This window comes from Oncorhynchus clarkii, chromosome 4 (genome assembly GCF_045791955.1).
Source record: "Oncorhynchus clarkii lewisi isolate Uvic-CL-2024 chromosome 4, UVic_Ocla_1.0, whole genome shotgun sequence".
Classification (NCBI taxonomy): domain Eukaryota; kingdom Metazoa; phylum Chordata; class Actinopteri; order Salmoniformes; family Salmonidae; genus Oncorhynchus; species Oncorhynchus clarkii.
Genome location: NC_092150.1, coordinates 52,716,881 through 52,727,280, shown reverse-complemented (window position 1 = coordinate 52,727,280; position 10,400 = coordinate 52,716,881).

Below are 10,400 nucleotides of genomic sequence, written 5' to 3'. Positions count from 1 at the left end.
GATGATGCCGGCCATAGGGACGGCCCGAGGATGAGGAGCGGGCCAGTTCAGGAGGCGAAGATGGACATCACGGATGTTGGGATCCAGAATGTCCTCCACCGGTAACTAACACCGCTCCTCTGGGCCTTACCCCTCCCAGTCCACCAGGTTCTGGAGCCGACCCCCACGATGACCGGAGTCCAGTAGGGATCTGACGGCATAGGCGGGAGCTCCCGCGGCATCCAGGGGGGGCTGAGGGGTGTTGTGGGTGACAGCATCAGCCAGGGGACCTTGAATCACCGGCCTGAGAAGGGAGACATGAAAAGAAGGTGAGATGCAGTAGTCACTGGGAAGCTGTAACCTACGGAGAATATTTAACGGTCCAACAAACCAGGGGCTCAGCTTCTTGCAGGGCAGGCAGAGTGGGAGGTTCCTGGTAGAGAGCCAGACACGATCCCCTGGATGGAACACGGGGGTCTCTCTCCGGTGGCGGTCTGCCTGCTCCGTCTGATGGTGAATGGCTCACTGTGTGGAGTCTCATGTGAGCCTCACTCCTCACCTCTTCTGCGCGCCTGAAACACTCATCAACCGCAGGAGCTTCAGTCTGTCCCGGGGTCCACACAGTCGGCTGAAAACCCAGAACTCACCGGAAGGGAGTCAGCCCGGTGGAGGAGTGACGTAATGAATTATGGGCGTACTCCACCAATGGAAGGAATCGGGCCCACTCTCCCTGCCGGACCTGGCAGTGACTCCTCAGGAACCTCCCCAGCTCCTGGTTCATCCTCTCCACCTGCTCGTTGGACTGAGGCCTATACCTGGAAGTGAGACTGATCGTGACCCCGAGCTTCTCCATAAAGGCTCTCCATATCCGTGATGTGAATTTATATTTTGGAGCCCACGGTCAGAGACAATCTTCTCCGGAAGGCCATAATGCCAGAAAACCTGCTGGAAAAGTGCCTCAGCAAACTGGAGGGCAGTAGGGAGACCCGAGAGAGGGATGAAATTAAATGAAATTTAGAAAATCTATCCACAACCACCAAAATGGTGGTGAAACCGCCAGAGGGGGGGGATCAGTGACAAAGTCAATGGATAGATGAGACTAGGGACGCTGAGGCACGGGAAAGAGTTGGTTGGTTTGAGCACAAACGGAACAGGAGATGATGCAGAGACTAATGTCCTGTGCCAAGGTTGGCCACCAAAACATCTCAGAGATAGATTGGGCAGTACAAGAAATACCTGGATGTCCAGTGACGACAGCTGTGTGCGCCCAGGTCAGCATCTGATCCCTTATTCCTGTGGGAACGTAGACGCACTCAGGAGGATGTCCACATCTACGTCCCAGACCACAGGGGCTCTGACTCGAGAAGGAAAGGATTATAGGTGCATTCCTGACAGGACCCTCATCCAAATTGTAGAGACAGGACAGGGCATCGGCTTTGGTGTTTTTTTTAACCTGGGCGATAGGTCAGCGTGAAGTAAAATCTTGTGAAGAAAAGGACCCAACTTGGCGCGGATTCAGCCTCTTCGCTGTCCGTGTATACACTCCAGGTTCCGATGGTCGATGAGTATGACGAATGGGTCCTTGGCGCCCTCCAGCCAGTGTCTCCACTCCTCTAATGCCAACTTCACCGCCAGGAGCATTCGATCATGGACGTCTCTGCAGGGGACAGTTTCTTAGGAGTAATATGCACACGGATACAATTTCTGTGGATTACCTTGTCGTTGAGACAGAACTGCCCCCACACCCACCACTAAATCGTCCACCTCCACCACAAAGGATATGGTGGGATCTGGGTGTTTGAGCAATGGGGAGGAGGTGAAACATCCCTTGAGTAGACGGAAGGCCTTGTGGGCTGCTGTACTCCTCACCAACCTCTCCTTGAGGAGAGAGGTGAGAGGAGTGGCGATGGAGCTAAAGATCCTGATGAAATGGCAGTAGAAGTTGGTAAACACCAAAAAATGTTGTAACCCCTTTATGGTGGTTGGGACTGGCCATGACCTGACCGCGTCTTCCATCTTGACGTCCATCTTCACTCCTTGAGGGCTGATTTGATAGCCTAAGAAGGAGACAGCCTCCTGGTGAAACTGCCACTTATAAGCCATGACAAACAGGTGGTAAGCCAGGAGGCGTTCCAGGACTACTCGGACGTGAGCGATGTGATCCTCCAAGGTAACCAAGTAGACCAGGATGTCATCAATATACACGACCACCTGGCGTCAGAGCATTTCCCAGAACACCTCGTTGACGAATGCTTGGAACACAGAGAGCATTGGCTAAGACAAATGGCATCACCAAGTATTCACAATACTCACACCTGCCCCAGGAGATGGAAGATCACGTGACCATCCCTCTGTTCTCGTGGATCCCGAGTTGGGACGTATCTGCCACTGCTGGAACTCGTGCCCTCCTTGACCACAATAATCCCGTCTGCGTCGCTATGTCCGCTAGGAGTCATGTAACCCCTACCTCCATGGGTTCAGACTCTGATCCAAAGTGTTCACGGAGGGAGGGAGAGAAGCGATGAGAGTGCCGATGCTCCCAAAGAAGGTTATCAAAACGAATGACCACAGTCATGTCTGCGTTCAAGGAGAGGTTGTCATCTTGACAGGCCAGTTCCTTCGGAACCTCCTCGCACAATCGTCTTATGAATAGCGTATGAAGCGCCGGCTCATTCCATCCGCTGGATGCTGCTACTGTCAAGAAGGTGAGAGCGTACTCGGCAGCAGTCTGGTCTTCCTGCTGCAGTTGGAGTAGGCGCTAACCCCCCTCTCTGCCCTCCGGTGGATGATAGAAGATACCTCTGAACCGAGCCATGTCAGAGTACAAAAATCAGTTAACCACCTAACCGAGGATCTGAACATTTATTTTGCTTAATACCCTAGATGCATCCGCACCGCAAAAAACAAAAAACATTTGTCACAAGAAACTAGCTCCCTGATATACAGAAAATACCCGAGCCCTGAAACAAGCTTCCAAAAATTTGGAACGGAAAGCTCCCTACCAAATTGGAAGTCTTCCTACTAGCTTGGACAGAACAGTGCATTATCGAAAAGCACTCACTGCTGCTTAATCAGCCTACTCTTCCAAACTAATTGAGGAAAATAAAAACAATCAAAGATTTATTTTTGATAATGTCGCAAAGCAACATCCCCCAATTGAGCATGGCCGTCACATCAGCAGTCATGAATTTGATGAACTTCTTTGATGAAAAGATCATGATCGTTAGAAAGCAGATTAGAGACCCCTTAGAGTATGCCTATTTCTCCAAAACTCAGTTGTCCTGAGTCTACATAGAACTGTCAGGACATTGGATGAAATCTAATCGTATTAGTCACATGCGCCGAATACAACAGGTGACCTTACAGTGAAACGCTTACTTACGAGCCCCTAACCAACAATGCAGTTTTAAAAAAATACTGATAAGAATAAGAAATAGAAGTATGAAAAGTGCAAATCCCAGAACAACAGCAAAGGACCTTGTGAAAATGCTGGAGGAAACAGGTACAAAATTATCTATATCCACAGTAAAATGAGTCCTATATCGACATAACCTGAAATGTCCTCAGCAAGGAAGAAGCCACTGCTCCAAAACCGCCATTAAAAAAAGTCTGACTACGGTTTGCAACTGCACATGGGGCAAAGATCGTACTTTTTGGAGAAATGTTCTCTGGTCTAATGAAACAAAAATAGAACTGTTTAGCAATAATGACCATCGTTATGTTTGGAGGAAAAAGGGGGATGCTTGCAAGCCAAAGAACACCATCCAAACCGTGATGCACGGGGGTGGCAGCATCATATTGTGGGTGTGCTTTGCTGCAGGAGGGACTGGTGCACTTCACAAAATAGATGGCATCATTAGCAAGGGAAATTATGTGGATATATTGAAGCAACATCTCAAGACATCAGTCAGGAAGTTAAAGCTTGGTCGCAAATGACTCCAAGCATCCCTCCAAAGTTGTGGAAAAATGGCTTAAGGACAACAAAGTCAAGGTATTGGAGTGGCCATCACAAAGCCCTGACCTCAATCCCATAGGAAATTTGTGGGCAGAACTAAGAAAGCATGTGTGAGCAAGGAGTCTGACAAACCTGACTCAGTTACACCAGCTCTGTCAGGAGGAATGGGCCAAAATTCACCCAGCATATTGTGGGAAGCTTGTGGAAGGCTACCTGAAACATTTGACCCAAGTTAAACAATTTGAAGGCAATGCTACCAAATACTAATTGAGTGTATGTAAACTTCTGACCCACTGGGAATGTGATGAGAAATAAAAGCTGATATAAATCATTCTCTCTACTATTATTCTGACATTTCACATTCTTAAAATAAAGTGGTGATCATAACTAACCTAAGACAGGGAATTTTTACTAGGATTAAATGTCAGGAATTGTGAAAAATGTAAATGGCAGAGGTGTATTTAAACTTCCGACTTCAACTGTATATCTGGAGTATTTCTCCTGTCTCATCCGGTGTCCTGTGTGAATTTAAGTATGCTCCCTCTAATTTTCTCTCTCTCTCTCTCTCTTTCTCTCTCTTCCCTCGGAGGACCTGAACCCTAAGACCATGCCTCAGGACTACCTGACCTGATGACTCTTTGCTGTCCCCAGTCCACCAGGGCATGCTGCTGCTCCAGTTTCAACTGTTCTGCCTGTGGCTATGGAAACCTGTACTGTTTTCTAGACGTGCTACCTGTCCCAGGCCTGAAATTAAGGACTCTCTCTCTCTCTATCGCACCTGCTGTCTCTAACTCTGAGTAATCGGCTATGAAAAGCCAACTGACATTTACTCCTGAGGTGCTGACTTGTTGCACCCTCTACAATCACTGTGAATTTTAGTATCTAACCCTATTTGTCATCTATGAATGTTTGAACATCTAGGCCATGTTCTGTTATAATCTCCACCCGGCACCCCAGAAGAGGACTGGCCACCCCTGATAGCCTGGTTCCTCTCTAGGTTTCTTCCTGGTGGAAAGCGAGAGAAATGCTTATTGAAATTCTCAATTATAATGGATTTATTGGTGGTGATAGTGTTTCCTAGCCTCGGTGCAGTGGGCAGCTGGGAGGAGGTGCTCTTATTCTCCATGGACTTTACAGTGTCCCAGAACTTTTTGGAGTTTGTGCTACAGGAGGAAAATTTCTGCTTGAAAAAGCTAGCCTTAGCTTTGCTATAACTGCCTATGTATATTGGTTCCTATCTTCCCTAAAAAGTTACATATCACGAGGGCTATTCGATGCTAATGCAGAACGCCACAGAATGTTTTTGTATTGGTCAAGGGCAGTCAGGTCTGGAGAGAACCATGGGCTATATCTGTTCCTGGTTCTACATTTTTTGAATGGGGCATGCTTATTTAAGATGGTGAGGAAGACACATTTAAAGAATAACCACGCATCCTCTACTGATGGGATGAGGTCAATATCCTTCAGGTCGATTAGAAAGGCCTGCTCGCTGAAGTGTTTGAGATCTTGGTTGAAAACAGCAGAGGCATATTTGGAGGGCAAATTGGTTAGGATGATATCTATGAGGGTGCCCGTGTTTACAGATTTGGGGTTGTACCTGGTGGGTTCATTGATCATTTGTGTGAGATTGAGGGCATCAAGTTTAGATTGTAGGATGGCCGGGGTGTTAAGCATGTCCCAGTTTAGGTCACCTAGCAGAACGAGCTCTGAAGATAGATGGGGGGCAATCAATTCACATATGGTGTCCAGGGCACAGCTTTGGGCAGATGGGTGGTCTATAGCAAGCGGCAACATTGAGAGACTTGTTTCTGTAAAGGTGGATTTTTAATAGTAGAAGCTCGAATTGTTTGGGTACAGACCTGGAAAGTAAGACAGAACTCTGCAGGCACTCTCTACAGTAGATTGCAACATCGCCCCCTTTGGCAATTCTATCTTGTCGGAAGATTATGTAGTTAGGGATGAAAATTTCAGTTTCAGTTTTTGGTGGTCTTCCTAAGCCAGAAATTCAGACACGGCTAGGACATTCGGGTTGGCAGAGTGTGCTAAAGCAGTGAATAAAACAAACTTAGGGAGGAGGCTTCTAATGTTAACATGCATGAAACCAAGGCTATTACGGTTACATGAGTCAACACATGAGAGCACCTGGAGAATAGGAGTGGAGCCAGGCACTGCAGGGCCTGGATTAATCTCTACATCACCAGAGGAACAGAGGAGGAGTAGGATAAGGGTACGACTAAAGGCTAACAGAACTGGTCGTCTAGTACATCAGGAACAGAGAGTAAAATAAGCAGGTTTCTGGGCGTGATAGAATAGGTTCAAGGCATAATGTACAGACAAAGGTATGGTAGGATGTGAGTACATTGGAGGTAAACCTAGGCATTAAAATGATGAGAGAGATATTGTCTCTGGAGATGTTTAAACCAGGTGATGTCACCGCATATGTGGGAGGTGGAACTAAATGGTGGGTTAAGGCATATTGAGCAGGGCTAGAGGCTCTACAGTGAAATAAGACAATAATCACTAATCAGGACAGTAATGGACAAGGCATATTGATATTAGGGAGAGGCATGCATAGCCGAGTGATCATAGGGGTCCAGTGAGTGGTTGGGCTGGCTGGAGACACAGTGATTCAGACAGCTAGCAGGCCGGGGCTAGCAAGCTAGCAGAGGGGCCTTAGAAGGACGTTGGGATGGAGGAAAGTCTGTTATAGCCTCTGCTTGTGGTGACGTTGATAGACCAGTCATGATGGATTAGTAGGGTTCAGAGTAGCAGAGGGGTTCAAATCCAATTGGCAAAATAGGTATGGTGGCCCAAGAAATTGGCCGATGGATCTATTCAGCAAACAGTCCAATATGCTCCACAGCAAGCGGGCCGTGGCTAACAGCTAGTGGGCCGCAGCTAGCAGGCTAGCAGATGGGCATTCAGGGGACGTCGCGGCGTAGGGGCCAGTTGAGTATCCCCTCGAGCAGGTTCCGTCGGTAGTCCAGTCATGAAGGATCGGCTGGGTTCCGTGCCCCGTTCCAGCAGTAGAAGGGGTCCGGGTATTGTAGCCCAGAAGTGTTTGATGGACCTCTTCAGCTAGCCGGGAGAATGGGCCTAGCATGGGCTAGCTCCATGCTAATTGTTGCTAGCTTCGGAACAGATGTTAGCCAGGAGTAGTCACTCGAGTTGCAGCTAGCTAGCTGCGATGATCTGGTGAAAAGGTTCAGAGCTTGTGGTAGGAATCTGGGGATATGGAGCGAAAATAGGTCCGGTATGCTATGGTTTGAATTGCGTTGTGCAAACTGGAGAGAGTTTCCCGAGCTAAAGGTTAGCTGTAGACCGCTAGCAGTGGTTAGCTGACTACTAGCTAGTAGCTAGTGAGCTGGCTAGCTTCTGATGGGGGATTCCGGTTCCGAAGTAAATAAAAATACTTCAGAAAAAACAGATCCAAACCACATTGGGTGAGGCTGGTTGTATTTTGAAGTAGAGGTTTAGAAAAATAGAAAAAAAGATATACCAAACATCAACCTGTGCGTGGTAAATAGCAAATGACATCAACCTGTGCATGGTAAATACCAACTAACATCAACCCGTCCATGGTAAATACCAAACAACATCAACCTGTGCATGGTAAATACCAAACAACATCAACCTGTGCATGGTAAATATCAAACAACATCACCCTGTGCATGGTAAATACCAAACAATATCAACCTATCCATGGTAAATACCAAACAACATCAACCTGTCCATGACAAATACCAATCAACATCAACCTGTCAATGGTAAATACCAAACAATATCAACTTGTCCATGGTAAATAGCAAACAACATCAACCTGTCCATGGTAAATACCAAACAATATCAACCTATCCATGGTAAATACCAAACAACATCAACATCAACCTGTGCATGGTAAATACCAAACAACATCAACATCAACCTGTGCATGGTAAATACCAAACAACATCAACATCAACCTGTGCATGGTAAATACCAAACAACATCAACATCAACCTGTGCATGGTAAATACCAAACAACATCAACATCAACCTGTGCATGTGTAGCCGGTGCTATACTGCACCACTGCAACTCTGCGTTGTGTGTTGTTGATTGAGACTATAGACATGGACTTTGGAGATCAGGTAGTTTTAATCAAGCAGAACTCACTCTCTGCATCCTGCATCTGCATCCAAAAGGAAATAAAACATTTGTAGAGCACATATGTTCTGAGAATCGTCGCCTCTTTCTACAACAGATGCACAATAGGAGGGACTGGGATCATCTCTCTGTACTATGTTAAACTTACACCTTCTGGTGGATTGACTCTATTAGTCTCTTTACTGGTTTAACTACCCTCCCCGCCCTTGTGCGACCTGCCACTGGGCTAGGGGCCATGGTAACTAACAGTTGCTCCGGCCTTAGATCATTAATCAGAGGTGGGTTTGAAGGAATCAGCTCCAGAATCTCAGAGGTGCTTCCCCGGTCATTTTCCTCAAGAAACAAGGTTCTTCTGGCTCTGACTTTCCATCCGATGTCCAGAGCTCGGAGTAATCGCTTGAATCCTCCGCCAGCCAGGATGCACTTTCCTCCCCAGAGTCCTCCATGTCTTCCCTGTCCAGTCCATCGCCGGAGTGGGTGACCTCTCCTGCATCTACATTGATTGAAGGCCCTGCAGCATCACTGTCATTGAAGTGCACTGAATCATCAATTTCAAAAGGAAATTCACCTGCACCAGTAGATTCCTGTGAACCACTTTCTCTCTGCTGTAACGGTCTTGGATTATGTACGTGTGAGTTTGTGGATTGACTGAAGTCACTGTGAAAATCTCGAGGTTCCACTTGTCAGCCAACTTGCGGCGGCCCCTTTCACCCTTGTTGGCGATGAGGACACGATCCCCCATGGACAAACCGATGCCTTTAACCCGCTTGTCATACTCCCGACCTTGTCGTCTCTGTTGCTTGTCAGTGTGCCTTTGGGCAACACTCATAGCTTCCTTTAGCCCAGTGATCAGAGTCTCAACATACTTGTTGCAATCCACAACACTGGAGTCGTCCAAAACATTGCGGGAACATAACATCCACTGGTAGCCGAGGGATTCTACCAAACATGAGAAAGAATGGATCATAGCCCATAGTCTCGTGAACAGTGGCATTGTAGGCAAATGTTAATGACTGGATTTGTTCAAGCCAATGTTCTTTGGTTTTCAAGGGCAGACTCCTGAGCATGCTACCTAAAGTCCTGTTGAAGCATTCAGTTTCTCCATTCCCCATTGGGTGATATGCTGTGGTTCTTGACTTTGATGTCCTGCAAGGTTGTGAATGCCAGTCATCGCTTTGAGTCTCAACACCTCTGGCAAGACATACTGGAACTTTCTCCGGTTTGTGTGACTCTCCTTCATGACACGATACAGAACTCCCTCTCTTAGGATCAAGCGATCCCACTGTTTCATCAGCAACAACACTTTAGAAGAAACATTGCATCGATCTCGTCTGGTGGGCCGTTTCTTATTGAAGACGAAAGGGATGACCTTGGAAGTCACAGAGTCTTGCAGCTGGAGATCTCGAAGTTCCTCATGCGAGAGTTCAGGCAAAGTGTCAATACCAGGAGAAAGCAGCCATTGGGTGTTGGAACCAAGCTGGATTGCTTGCATCTCCGTTGAACATTCCCAGTCAATATGGAGCTGACATATGTCCTTCACTTCAGCAGTGGTCAAAGAGGTTATCTCCTGGAGGATAAGAAGCCCAACGGAAGGCATCTTGGACATCATCATTCAGCGTCCCAACAGCCTCAGACAGAAGTGCTAGGTAGGACTCCCTCATCAGTCTCTGCGTGACAGTCACTGCAAAGGGGTCGCGGCTCAGTGCATCTGCTACTGTATTCTTGCTGCCTGGGATACGCTTCAAATCAAAGTTGTAAGGTGCCAGCTTGACAACCCATCTTTGCTCGCAAGCGTCCAGCTTGGGTTTTGTCATGATGTACGTTAACGGATTACTATCTGTCCAGACAGTGAACTCGTGCCCCTTAAGCCAGTGACTGAATTTCTCACACACACTCCATTTCAGTGCTAGAAATTCAATTCTGTGTGCCGGATACCTTCTCTGCGACTTACTCAGGGTTTGCTCGCAAATGCTATGGGCCTTGCCTTATCTTCACCTTCAGGTACTTGGCAAAGCACAGCCCCAAGACCATCCAAGGAAGCGTCAGTGAACAGAATGAACGGCCTCTCGAAATCAGGGTGAGCTAGCACGACACAATTCAAAAGAGCATCCTTCAGCTTCTGGAATGCAACGACACACTCCTCAGTCCAATCCGATAGCATCAGCTTCCGAAAAATCCCACTGTTTCCCTTCTTCCCATCTCTTCCTCTTCTCTTTTGACCCCCAGTGAGTGCAAACAAAGGTCTGGCTATAGCAGAACAGTCAGGAATGAAGTGCTGGTAATATAATACCATACCCAAAAAGGATTTCAGCCTCCGAGCAG